The 13,186-nt window shown below is 38.4% G+C and overlaps 1 long non-coding RNA gene across 1 annotated transcript; it reads right to left on the reverse strand.

The window, feature by feature from the left end:
- Positions 1-3,146: 3,146 nt before the first annotated feature.
- On the reverse strand, positions 3,147-5,406 carry LOC131691171 (uncharacterized). The gene is made up of 3 exons (XR_009305728.1): positions 5,036-5,406; positions 4,214-4,972; positions 3,147-4,147 (listed from the first exon to the last, which is right to left on the reverse strand). It is a non-coding gene; the product is annotated as an uncharacterized LOC131691171 (long non-coding RNA).
- Positions 5,407-13,186: the final 7,780 nt, after the last annotated feature.

The raw sequence follows: 13,186 nt of genomic DNA on the forward strand, positions 1-13,186 counted from the left end.
CTACAAACAATCGATTGGGAGACTATCTTGAATTTCGCGATCGATATAGATGCTGCCGTAGAAACTGGTGTTAAAACAGCTTTTCAGTATACATGTGCCTGCACGTCGTCCCCGAACAAAACCGGCATTACACTATTCGACGAAACCCGAACAGAAAAAGGGAGTTCACTATAGCCAGTAACAGCTACAAAACATTTAATCGCTTTCTCTACTCAAGACACGTAGCACAAACCCAATCCAACCTAAACAGTTTTGGTCCTTTGTAAATGGGAGACGTAAAGAAAATGGGCTTCCTTCCAGTATGTTCCTTGCAGGTGAAACGTCCACTACTTCCAGCGGTATCTGTAATTTGTTCGCAAAACATTTGAGTGTGTTTAAAAATGAATCGGCTAACTCAACTCAGGTGGACTGTGGCCTTCAAGATGTCCCTCGCGATGTAATCAATTTTGGAAACATTCAATTTACTGTCGAAGACATTCCAGCTGCCGTAAGCAAGTTGAAGTCCTCTACATCGGTGGAGCCAGATGGAATTCCTTCCTTTATACTGAAAAAATGCGCAAGCGCATTGTGTACACCTTTACGACTAATCTTCAACCAATCACTGTCGCAATCAGTGTTTCTCGTGTGTTGGAAAAAATCAGTAATGTTTCCCGTTTTTAAAAAAGGTGATAAGCAAAATGTTGCGAACTATCGTGGCATAACCTTGCTCTGTGCTGGATCAAAGTTGTTTGAGATCCTAGTAGGAAACAGGGCCAAAAATTCTCATACCGATTCAATGAACGATGAAATTCACTGAATTCACCTTCGTCTTTTCGCTGCCTCCTTCGTTACTAAATTCACACAAAGCGAAACAATAAAGACAACGCCCCTTCTTCTTCTTTCGATTCTATGGATGCGAGTAGCAGAAGTAGTGACTTTCGTTTTCCTATGACAATACGAAAATTCAATCTCGTTTTAATTTCAAGTCACTAATTTTGATTTTTATTTTTATTTTCATTAAATGAAATTATAGCAATGTGCATCATAAAATGCAACTAGAACGCCGCAAACGCAGGAAATACGCACACCACTGCCCCTTCAGTCGTCCAATATCATCGCTAGCTTGTTATTCTCCCAAATCGAGCAACGACAAATAAATATCGTTACTAGTTTCTTTTCGTTTGGCCAGCGCTATGTGCAATATCGAAGAGACTAATGTCGTTCTCAATTTCGAAGCGAAAACAAATGTGTGGAGGAAATAATGAAATTGAATTTACCCGCATGCTTTGTAGTAGGCCGTTGTCTCATTTTCGGTTTGGTAATGTTCTAGTGGTTTAGAAAGTAGCATAGCTCGCTCGCCATTTTCGTCGGATTTTGGTAAACGAAAAAAACATTTTTCGACTCTGGTAGGAAATATGCTCTTTCGTGATACCAAAGCGTACATATCGAAGGACCAACATGGCTTTTTTGGCAGGCAGGTCAACAACCACCAATCTAGCCCAATTTACATCGTACTGTATTAAAAACATCGAAGATGGATCACAAGTAGACACTATATACACTGATCTTAAAGCTGCCTTTGATCGTGTAGACCACTGTCTTCTTCTGGCAAAGATCGAGCGGCTGGGTGCTCCATCAAATTTTACAGGATGGCATATCTCGTAGATCGTTGTCTGTCTGTGAAATTAGGAAGTAACATGTCATATAGTTTCATCAACTTGTCGGGTGTATCTCAAGGGAGCAATCTCGGACCGTTGCTTTTTTTCTTAATTCTTCAACGAGATTTGCTATGTTGTACCCCCAGGGTGCAAACTTATATACGCTGATGATCCCAAACTCTTTCTCATTGTGCGGTCAATAGAGGACTGCATCGAACTTCATCGACATCTAGATGCTCTCTGTAATTGGTGTAATCGGTGTATTCTTTTTGGCTCTCAGTGTGTCCAAATGCTCTATAACATCTTTCACGTGCAGAAAAAATCCAATTCTCTGGAGCTACAACATCGCCGGCCAATTGCTAGAGAGAGTGTCAGTTATCAGAGACCTTGGTGTATAGCTGGACTCGCCACGGAACTTTAAAAACCATTACTCTCACGTTAAAGCAAATAGGCAAATAGGCGTTAAGGCAAATAGAAACCTTATGCCTGCTTCATAATAAAAATCGCCAACGAATCTACTGATCCATATTGTCTTCGGGCACTGTATTTTTCATTTGTTCGGTCTGTCCTAGAAGCTTCCGTAGCCAGTCCTTATACGAGCATTTGGACTAACAGAATTGAAGCAGTGCAAGCAAGATTCCTCCGCTTTGCTCGTAGAACTTTCCCGTGGCGTAACCCAACAGAGCTACATCGATCGCTGTCGTCTGCTCGATATGGAAACTCTGACAAAAAGGCGATATACATTCAAAGCGGTATTTGTTGGGAAATTATTGACGAGCCAAATGGATGCCCCTGATATTCTCTCACAAATCAACACTTTTTAAGACTTGATTTTCAGCGCACCGAGTAGGGTCAGAACGAGACCACACGGAAACGCTCACGATCGCATAGCAACTAAATTATTAGTCGCATTTCTGAAATCGATTAGTTAAAATTTGGTACAGCTAAACGATTGTTGATTTTTCTAAACTGTCATTTTTGTTTTTGCTTCAAAACAAATGTTGGCAGAAGCAACCAATTTTCTAGTTAAAAAATGATGCTGTCAGTCAGTCAACACTCAATTTCAATGCATAAACTTAGTTGGATCAACTAAAGTCATTCTTGATTCAAATAGGTTGTGAATTGAAATTAAAAATAGATTGAGCTGTTTTAACTATGTGAATGACACATTTAGCTAGATCAACTTAAGTCATTGCAGAAACAAAAAAATTGTTGCTTGAAATTCAAAGCAACTTTAGTTATTTCAACTGTGTAACTAATAAATTTAGCTGGTTCAACCAAAACCATTTACGATTTTAAAAGTTTGTGGATTGAACTTAAACCCAGTTTTAGTCGATTCAACTAAAATAATATCAACTGAACCAAACTGATTTTGGAATATTTCTCAAAAGAAACAAAGTCGAAAACATGGAATTTTCAGATTTTATCATATTATTGTTAAATAATAAAAATATGTAAATAATTTCGTCAACACAGTCCAACAGATCACATTTTTAACAAATATACATATGGGACTGCGTTCATGCTGGAACAAATCTTGTACATCAAACGGTTATCAGTGATTGTTTCGATCTCATCGATGGCTAGTACCTATAGGTATAACAAAGCTGATAAACACTGGCGAAAATATCCGTACACTAAGCGAACCTTATGCCTGAGCGTGGTAACCGATTACGCTTAGTCCCTGAATGGTATACTAGCACCAGGCAATTAAAAAGAATCTTTGATGAAATCATTAGAGCATTTTAAAAGGCAAAACGATTTAGCATTAGTGTATTTCAAACACCCTCACTCGCAATTGTCAACATAACGTAAAAATGCAACGATTGAATTGTCTGAAACTTAAATTAAGAATACTTCTTAATTATTCAAAGGGCACAAATTATTCAAAAACTACCATACAGTAAGATCACAGATAAGATTACATACTGTGTAAAATTTTATATCGATTCCTCGGTTCCCTCTATTTGAAATCATCTACAATAAATGCTATCTACAATAAGTACAATATAAGCTACAATAAGTGATAAAATTTATTTTAAATTTTTCGCTGGCCTTGGCAACCGTTCTATCGGGGAATAAATTCACGGCCTCCTGCCATGTTTTCTTATTCATTTTCAACCGCCCTTTAACCAAACCATCCTGTCGAACACGCGCTTTGCCTTTACGGTTCTTAACAATACGATAACCACTTGCAGCCTGTTGCTCAGGTGTGAAATTTGGGCACGAAACAGGCGCAGGTTGGCTGACCAATTTCTATTCACTATACGTACCGGCGATATTAACGAATTTTCTGTTACCTTACTATATCAGCCGCATACTTTTCCGTGACAGGTGCCTCTGTTTTTTCATGATCATGATCGTAGATACTCCCATATGATGGACGAACCCATCCACGTTAAGAACAACTTTCATCTTCCAAATGCCACTTGTGCGCCAGATGATGAAACCGTTAATCCGAGACCATTCCTTGCTAAATCGATGACCTTCAAAGACCAGAGAATCATTTGCTGTGAATGAATTAGAATGAATACATTATTGGAGTTAAGAATTATCTTTAAACTTTGAGCTATTACCTTTCTGATTGTTCGTTATGCGGTACATCCGACTGCCATTACCTAGCCTTTGCCGTGCAAGATAGCGTTTGTCAGTTTCATGCAAATTTTCGCCACATGTCTCAACTTTGCCGTTACGAAAAACGGTCGCCGTCGCCCTCCACTTGTCATATTTTCTAAGACAGCGCCAAAATACGGCACCATCAACTCGTTTTTTATCTTTGCTGTACTGGTGACCCTCGTAAATTAGATACTCTCTACCCTTAACATTGGTAGTTATTTAATATTTTTTCTTAACTTGCTTTTGATCTGCAGGCATCATCATTTCAAGATTGTTTGTCAGCATCTGCCTCCTGATCATCATCGTCCTCAACATCCTCAATGATCATGTAATGCTGATCAACTTCATCTTCCGTTGAATTGTCTAGTTCATTCTCCTGTCCATCAACCACTTCTTCGTGATTGTGAATGGCATGATATTACTCTTGAAACTGGATACACGTAAACGTTAGCTGCACGTTTGTTATTATTGAACCGACTCTTTCAGTACGCCGATCCATCAATTTTTAGGTAAAGTTTACAATATTAAAAAGCCAAGTGAACCAAAGTTTCGCCTTTCTCCTTGGTGGAAACTATCTGTAGACTGTCAGCGCTTACTGCAACGGGTTCAGAGTCGTTCATATCTTCTTGTGCCATATCTTCCTCTCTGAACTGTTCACATGAAGCATCGACCGGATCTTAACATTATCTTTCAGATATTTTCGTGGATTGTTTGCTGCACTAAATGTGATAAAAATTATCACTAGGAAAAGAAATTATTTTTACAGGTGAATTCAAACTTACGGTCAACTGATGCATGTATTTTATTTTCTAAGGCTTGAGAATACTGAAATTTTCAGTTATCAAATCAAATAGCAGTAACAACAAAGCGAATGCAGAAAAGACTTTCTTCCTTATGCTCCGGAGCCAGGGATACCAGGTATATTTTCCAAATGTCTAACATTTTGTAAAAAATGTCTTCACCGACCAGGATTCTGAATCGGTTTTAGATTTTAAGCCTGAATTCTGCCTGAAATTAATCAGACATCTGAAAAAATGTCTTCAATATGAAACACGTCTTCACAACCTTTAAATGTTTTTAAAATGAAGACATAATAAGGTCTGTTCCAGTACCAGGAGAAACTGGAAGTACTCCGGAGAAAATCGTTCCTGTACTCTCTTCTTCTCTTTTTTCTTCTGGTAGCAAACCGGAGTGAAAAGGAGCAAAGATTTTTTGCTCCTACTTACTCTGGAGTGACTTCCGTGTACTGGAACAAACCTATAATATTCACATCTGACATCGCTGTGTGAAGCAGAGATGATGCTTATGTATATATAGAGATGCGCGAAGACTGAAGCCAAAATCTCCAATCGACCCAAAAAGGTTCCAAACGAGCAATGTACACGGAAAAATAAAATAACCCACAGAATAAGTTCTTTTAACTTAAATTTAGGTAGTTTTGAGTTTTGCGTCGCTTTCGCACTTATGAGTGTTATCAAAAACAAAGAGAGAGATTCGACTCAGTCCGGGTCTACCATGGAATAAGGTACTTTTGAGTTGTTTGAAGTATATTCAAAATTAGGTAGATTCAACTTAAATTTAAGTATATTTAACTCAAGGTTGAGTATAAAAAACCTCTCAATGAGTTGTGATTTTTGCCGTGGTTAAAGGGACACTACCTTCTATACGGTTTACCTAATTTTACCTTATTCCACGATATCCCGAGGTTGAGTCAAAAAAGCCCAACTTTTGGTAGTTTTTCGTATCCGTGTAAACAAATATAGCGGATTTAGGAAGTAACGCTTGGGTAGTATTGAATTTGAAATAAAAAGAAATGCATGCAATTTTATTTGTATACGAAAAGTGAAAGCTTTATCACAGAGAACAGACGTCCATCTTCAGCATTCAACTTGTATAAAATCTCTAACGGTTTCGAAGGTAGTTGGGATATCCAAACCAGGTGCGCTACTGTCGTCATGTTTTGTTGTGGCTGAGTTCGACAGAATTGACAGCGATTATCCCCAGTCAAACTAGTCCAGAACCGGCTCGGACTTCCAGCATGAAATCCAGCTCAAATACATGAACCGATAGAGTCGGAATCGGTTGTTTTCTTTGAGCAAGATTCCATTATGAATCCATTCAGGATTTCGAACCGGTTCCGGAATGGATTTGACTGATAGTTGGTATAGGTTGGTGTGGCGGCGCTAGTGTTTATCGTATATTAATTCAAATGTTTACACACGTTTTTTAAATATTTTTGTTCGATCATGGATGTCTGTTCTCTGTGGCTTTATATACATATATGCTAAATAACTTTCATGATGCAAATAAAATACAAGTAAATTTAAACACATTAAAAGTTACAAAGCCATTGAGGGCCCATATTATTGGCTCGAATCATAACTCGTCGAAATGTCATTTGACGATAGGTTCATCCGGAATGTTCATTTGTGTTTACATTTTACCAGCGTTGCCAATTTTATTTTGTTTCCACCGCCCAATGTAGCTACGCCACATCGCTTTTGCGCGTGCTGTCTGACTTCACTACCGCTTAGTCGGACTTAAACTAGAGATAGATCCTATGTTTGACTAAGCCGCGTGCAGATCACAGGTTCGCTTGCTTTCGATGGCAGGTAACAGGTAGCCAACATAAGGACGTTCCCTAATAAAAAAAAATTATACACGAACTTTAACCCATATAGTCCAACGATTCCACATATTGTATGGATGACACCCTGAACAGGTCGTTAGGCTCTTGGATCATTAGATATTTATTAGGGTTGTTTAGAAGCAAAATTTGAATTCAATTAACATAAACTATGTCCTAAGAACGAGAAGCACGTTAGCTTGCATCACATTAGAGAAAGTGTCATTTTTCCTTTTATTTACTGCTACGGCTGTTTGTTGATGACATTTCAAGCGATTCTGACGTTGTCAAACTGACCCCTATTGATCGGTGGAAAAACGATGTTGCCTATTGTCAATCTTAGAGCACTCTAGTTAGAGTGCGGCCAAGACGCGTTTAACGTATCCAAACGAGCAAAAATCTGACGTATTTCTATTATGAATACGTCAAATTTCATGTTCGTTTGGATACGTCATGGCCTCTTGGCCACACTCTAACTAGAGTGCTCTAGTCAATCTCTGTATGTAGAGATGTTAGTTAACTGGTTCAATTGGAACATTTGGCTTCAGTCTTCGCGCATCTCTATATAAGCATCATCTCTGGTTTTGACGACTCTCATCCAGTAAAGCTCAGCCGGAAATGAACCGGAATTTCGGCTGGTTCCAGTTCGTATTCCGGCTTCAGTGACACAACCGATTCTAACTAGAATCGGTTGTGTCACTGGAGCCGAAATGCGAACTGGAACCAGCCTGAATTCCGTTTTATTTCCGGCTGAGCTCAACTGGGTCAGTGTCGCCAGCAGAGATGTCAGATTTGCAGACGTGTCTGCAAATTCGCAGACTTTTAATTTTAGCTGCAGATTTTTTCGATGGCGCAGATATTTTTGAAATTTTTTTAATTTGGTTACAGATATTTTCCGTTTTTTTAGTTTGGTAGCAGATATTTTCAGATTTTTGAAAATAAAGGCCTTTGATTACACTAGTTTCAAATTACAGCTTTATCTACTTTAGGCATTTTTGGTACTTCCCAGGCTTTTCAAAATAATTTTTGCAAACATTTGAAAAAAAGTATCTGGCATGTCTGGTCGCCAGAAACCAAAAATCAAACGTGGGTATTCGCCGTGCCGTGCTCTCCCGAGGGGAAAAATCGGAAAAATTGTTATTCCCCCGTGCATACCAAGCATTTGGTTCTGGTTCACGGGCGATTCCGCCAGGCGAAATTGACTTTCATTCAAAACAAGAGGGCTTTGTTTGTTCAAAGGCGGAATTTGTGTGGTTGCAAAGTGATCGAATCGAAGGTTTCAATACCCGCTCACTGGTACGGTTACGAGCCGATTGTAAGAAAAGACTTAAGCATCATCACCAAGGATTTTTTTGCTTCTGGGTAAGTAAGTGTAAGCCTTCTCTAGCTATCGATTTCCTCAACTCCGTTCTGTTATTTCAGCCACAACCTTCCCACCAAAGAAACGAGACGAGTGCGCTTTGAAATGTGATGACTACAAGTCGCGCAATGACTATAAAGGTCAGGTAACAATTTTTTTCGACCGGGCAATCCTAACGGAAATATTGTTGAATGGCTATCTGGACCAGAGAACTGGCAGTGTCGGAAATGGTAGGGATTGTCGTGGAAACCTCTGTAGCCCTCGTGATGCTCGAGGTCGAATCATCGGATCGACACAGAAATCATGCTATATAGATTCAGTGAACACTCATGACTATGATCGACTGGGTAGTGGTAATAGAGGTGGCCAATGACACAGCAAATGAGCATTATGATGGCCGGGAACATTGATGCCTAGCGTTTGGATAATGACAAGGGTAAATACGATCGCGCCAAAAATTAAAAGCTCCGCATCCGACAGTCAGTCCATGAGATGTGGCGGTGTACGTTTACCAGATAGGTACAGCACTAATCTAGTTAGTTTCAATTCTCAATGGTATGTCGTATATAAAGTTAGAATGGTATTGGAAACGAAATTTACGATACTTGCAGTATTGTGAGGTTATTGAAGTTTATAAAACTGAAATGATTTAAATTTGCTTGCGTCTTGTAATGATGCTGTTAATTTCGCCCGTATAGACTACATTAGAAATGCAGAGGCGTAACCTGAGTGGCAATTTGTCTACGGTTGGTTGAGAGTTGGATTCGCCGTTTTGTTTTCTAATGATTTTTATAAAGTGTAAAATATTTACTAAAGAGTATTCATATTTGTTATGGTGTATTTTTACTCCTCTTTAAGATACTAATTGTTTACATTTGCTATTTAGGCCCATTTGTCAGTTCACGATCGCAGAAAGTTTTATCTGGTATCGGTTTAGTAGTTAAGTTTCTTATAATGTACGGTACGGTCATGCGTTCCCTGACTTGCATTGCCGCGAGTTACCTTTAGAATTGGTGATATGTTGACTGGTCTGCCGAGCTGGTAGGTCTTTGGATTTTTTTTGATATGCTTGTTGATGAGGTATGTGTATGGATGATGCAAGTAGCGTAGGTTAAGATGAACACCACTGGTCGAGGTGGTCTTCAATTCGTGGCATAAGGACGATCGCTTGGCACTAACACTGCAGTTTCCCGAACCTAATTAGAGCACTGTAATATAGGATATAACCCTAATGACAACGAACTAATTATTTCGAATCAACTAGTTAAAATATTTTGTCGAATCTTATGAAGGATACAAATTAAATTATTTTCCATGTTGTTTTGAACTTTCAATCCGGCTCACAAAATAACCCCTCGTCGTTGAAAAATTATTATAGGTATAGGTGAATATTCAATTACAAAATTATCTATTCACCTTTGTTTGGTAGTTATTACCAAATATAGTTGCCGGATTTATCTGTACGCTATGAATCAGATGAAATCTTCAAAGACACGGTTTGCATAACGGTGCAGTACCCGTGGTTTAAAATTGTTGAACATTTTAAAACAGGTCCAGGAACTCAAAACGTACGTCAAGATTGTGTTATTTGACAAACACATAGATTAATAGCTCCTTCACGGACTTGTGAGGTGTCACCCTATTGGAATGTGGTAGATAAAGGGGAAAATAGCCGGTTTCGCCAACCAGGGGTAATAAACATTTTTAACCCTTGTTTTAATATTAATTCTAATTGTGTACCCTCCGGTTAATCGAAAAAAAAACTCAACACCCGTAAAATATCAAACTATCTGGCAATGATAAATCCCCTGACAACGATAATCAAGTTATTAATTCAATATTTTACTGCTTGTGCGAAAGGTCTAAAAACCTTTAAGGCTATTGAAACATTGTGATTTTTGGTAAAATTACACAAAGAATAAATAACACGGAAACGATACTCACTACAATATCCACACTTCATTATTAGACAGTTATTTGGTGGTGTCTTGGTCTAGAGTTTTCCAGTTCTTTGGAGAGAAAGGCACTCAAGAACTGTCGCCCACGCATCCGGAATATTTTGATGATATGTTCTTAGACAGTCTACAAAATTGTGCTTCTTCAATGCACATATTTTTCTACATCCAAGTATCCTGCAATTACAGCAATAAGTAAATTCAATGACAAATATTCAGTAATCAAATTGAAAACAAACCTATAGCGCCAACTCAACCACCAGTTTCTAATTTCGATCAAATGAGTTTTGGAAAATTGTAAGATAAATAACAACTAAACTATTATTTGATTTCTTTGGTTTTCTGGGTAAAATAAACTCTTTTAAAATCCGAAATAGAAATTAGCAGCAGAGCGGATTTATTTTTTCGTGAATAAACAATCACCCCTACCTCTGAAATGCAGCTATTTAGATTAAACGAAACATTATTTTGAATCACTTAAATCTTTCATGTCTAATAAATTCAATTTAATACGGAGTAGCAGTTTTCACATTTTAAATTTCAAACGCAAATATTGTGAACTAGCTGAAGTGTCGTTCTCAACTAATAAATTAGCTGAATGCACATTGTAATTTTTGTTTTTCTTTATGCTGTCTTTAGTCTCAGACAACTGACAGCTATCAGAAACAACAATATTTTTCAACAAATCAGTAATAAAAATATCAACAAGGACGGTAGTTGTAACAGCCATTTTTAGTTAAATCAGCTAAAACGAAAATCAACAATTGCAATATAATAATTTTGTGATTGACGGGTTCTCCGTGCATAAGGGCGATGTGTATTGTTTTCAGTTGTGTGTATGACCATTTCGATTTTTATGTTTCTAGTGATGTTTTCAAGAATAGTTATTGTAATGCTGTATACCTTGTATGAAAATTTGTTAATTTGTTATGTGAGATCATTATAATAGTTGAAAAAACATAAGAAAAGATTATGGGTTTTTACGCGCATTCGAGGGCTGCTTCTGAAGTGAACCTTGAAATGGGCTTTTCCCATACAATTTCATGTAGACCAACACGGGTCAGAAGAAAAATGAGAAATAAATAAATAAATAATAAATTTTGCAAATTTTCTCAGCGCCACAGATATTTTATTTTCCATGTAAGATGTATTATTAAACTTGTGTCCGCGAGTGGCTACTTCTACACTAAAATGCAAAAAAACTATTTATAGGGTAACAACACACAAAAAATAGTTTTGTGTTCTGAAACCTTCACAATCACATCGTACACATGAAATTAGCTTGAATAATAAGAAATAACGATCTTATCACACAGCTTAGAAATGAATGGAGAAATAGCAAGATAGATGTGAGTCGTGACAGTTGCCAACGAACACGAAGGAAGAAAGAGAGAGAGAGAGAGAGAGAGAGAGAGAGAGAGAGAGAGAGAGAGAGAGAGAAAGAGAGAGATAGTGATTTGGGAGGCGATTGAGGAATCGTAAATGATGGTTTTTTTCTTGTTTATTTGACACGGCTCAAAGCGTTAGCATAACTGAGCCGTGGGTCTTTTAAAATTTTTACAAGATGTAGAAATTAAAATAAACTCTCAACTATCCATATGATCTTGTTGACGCAGCTTGCTGCTGCGTGTTGAGATCCTCTTCCTTGGTGGTGAAAATTTAGGTGCGTTGTCTGCCGCACCTTGATGGTCATTCGGTCCGTCTTCTCTCGCGTTTTCGTTCATGTCCATGTCGTCATCGGTACTGCATACACGATGCTTATTGTCGGATGTTCTTGTTTGTTTCTTGTACTTCCGGGTCACTGCTGTAAATCCTTCTTCATCGGTGTTTGATTCTTTATTGGTGCTGTTGGTTGTTGGTTTGGAGACATTTGGTTTGGTTTAGTGGCACTGGACCCGATCGTTGTTGAGCTGGTGTTTGTTACTGCCCGGTCCGCAGTCGTTGGTTTACCAACCGGTTGTGGTTTACCATACGACAACTGTATACCGGCTTTGGTCGTCGCAGGGGGAATTTCCTCAGCAGCCTCAGCGCAAGGTTTTCCGTGGTGCAGCGGTTGATCGCAATGTTGGCACGAAGGAATCTGCCCTGTGTACGTGACTAGTGTTCGTTGAGAATGTACAATACCTTTAGGGCATCTGCCTGAGATAGACAAGTAGGAGGGAATAGGTTTTGTCGGCAGCATTCTCACTACACGAACGTCCTTGGAAGAAATTCCTCCAAGTATCTTCTTTAACACTATCCACCTCTCCGTATTTTGACATGAGTTTTTTGATAGCAGCGGAACTAGTACGTGGCGCCAGGTCATGTAGATTTATTTCAATATTGTCATTATCAATATACGTTGGGATGTTGTATAAAGTGTCATTACATTCGACTGCGTGTTTCAAGTTGTTCTGCGAAGCGAATGATTCTGCTTGGCTAATGCCGCTAATTGCCGCTAATTTCTGCTATGTTGAGCTTTATGTTCACCTTCAACAATTGCTCCACTTCACGAATCGATGGTCTTACCGGACATTTCGAGAAGTCAACAGCAACACAGTTTATCCGCAACGGGACGTACTCCTTTGCATTATCACTCATTGTTTGTTCACGTTTCACACACTAGGTAGAAGGAATCAATTTTTGCTTTTGCATATAGACAAAGCGGCAGCGTACGGTAAATTTGATCACGTAGACGTGTTTTCATACTCCGATATTCGAAATCGGTTTAGTTTAGCCCCTAAAGCACCAGTAAAGTAATACTCTGTATGTAATGATCTCATTTTTAGATAGTGGATATTGGTAAGCGAGGAATAAAGGTTCAAAATGTTTATTTTCTCCACCACTCGTGAACGGCGACATTCTATAGCTTGTTAGAAAGGTATTTTTACAAGCTTATGTGCAAGTTGTGGGCCAACACTCCTTTGTTTTTAAGTTATTTGCTAAAAACTTGTCATGTTTTGACAAAATCACCCATATCTCGGAAAGTAAGCAACATATCGAAAAACAAACA

Source organism: Topomyia yanbarensis, chromosome 3, assembly GCF_030247195.1.
Source record: "Topomyia yanbarensis strain Yona2022 chromosome 3, ASM3024719v1, whole genome shotgun sequence".
NCBI lineage: Eukaryota > Metazoa > Arthropoda > Insecta > Diptera > Culicidae > Topomyia > Topomyia yanbarensis.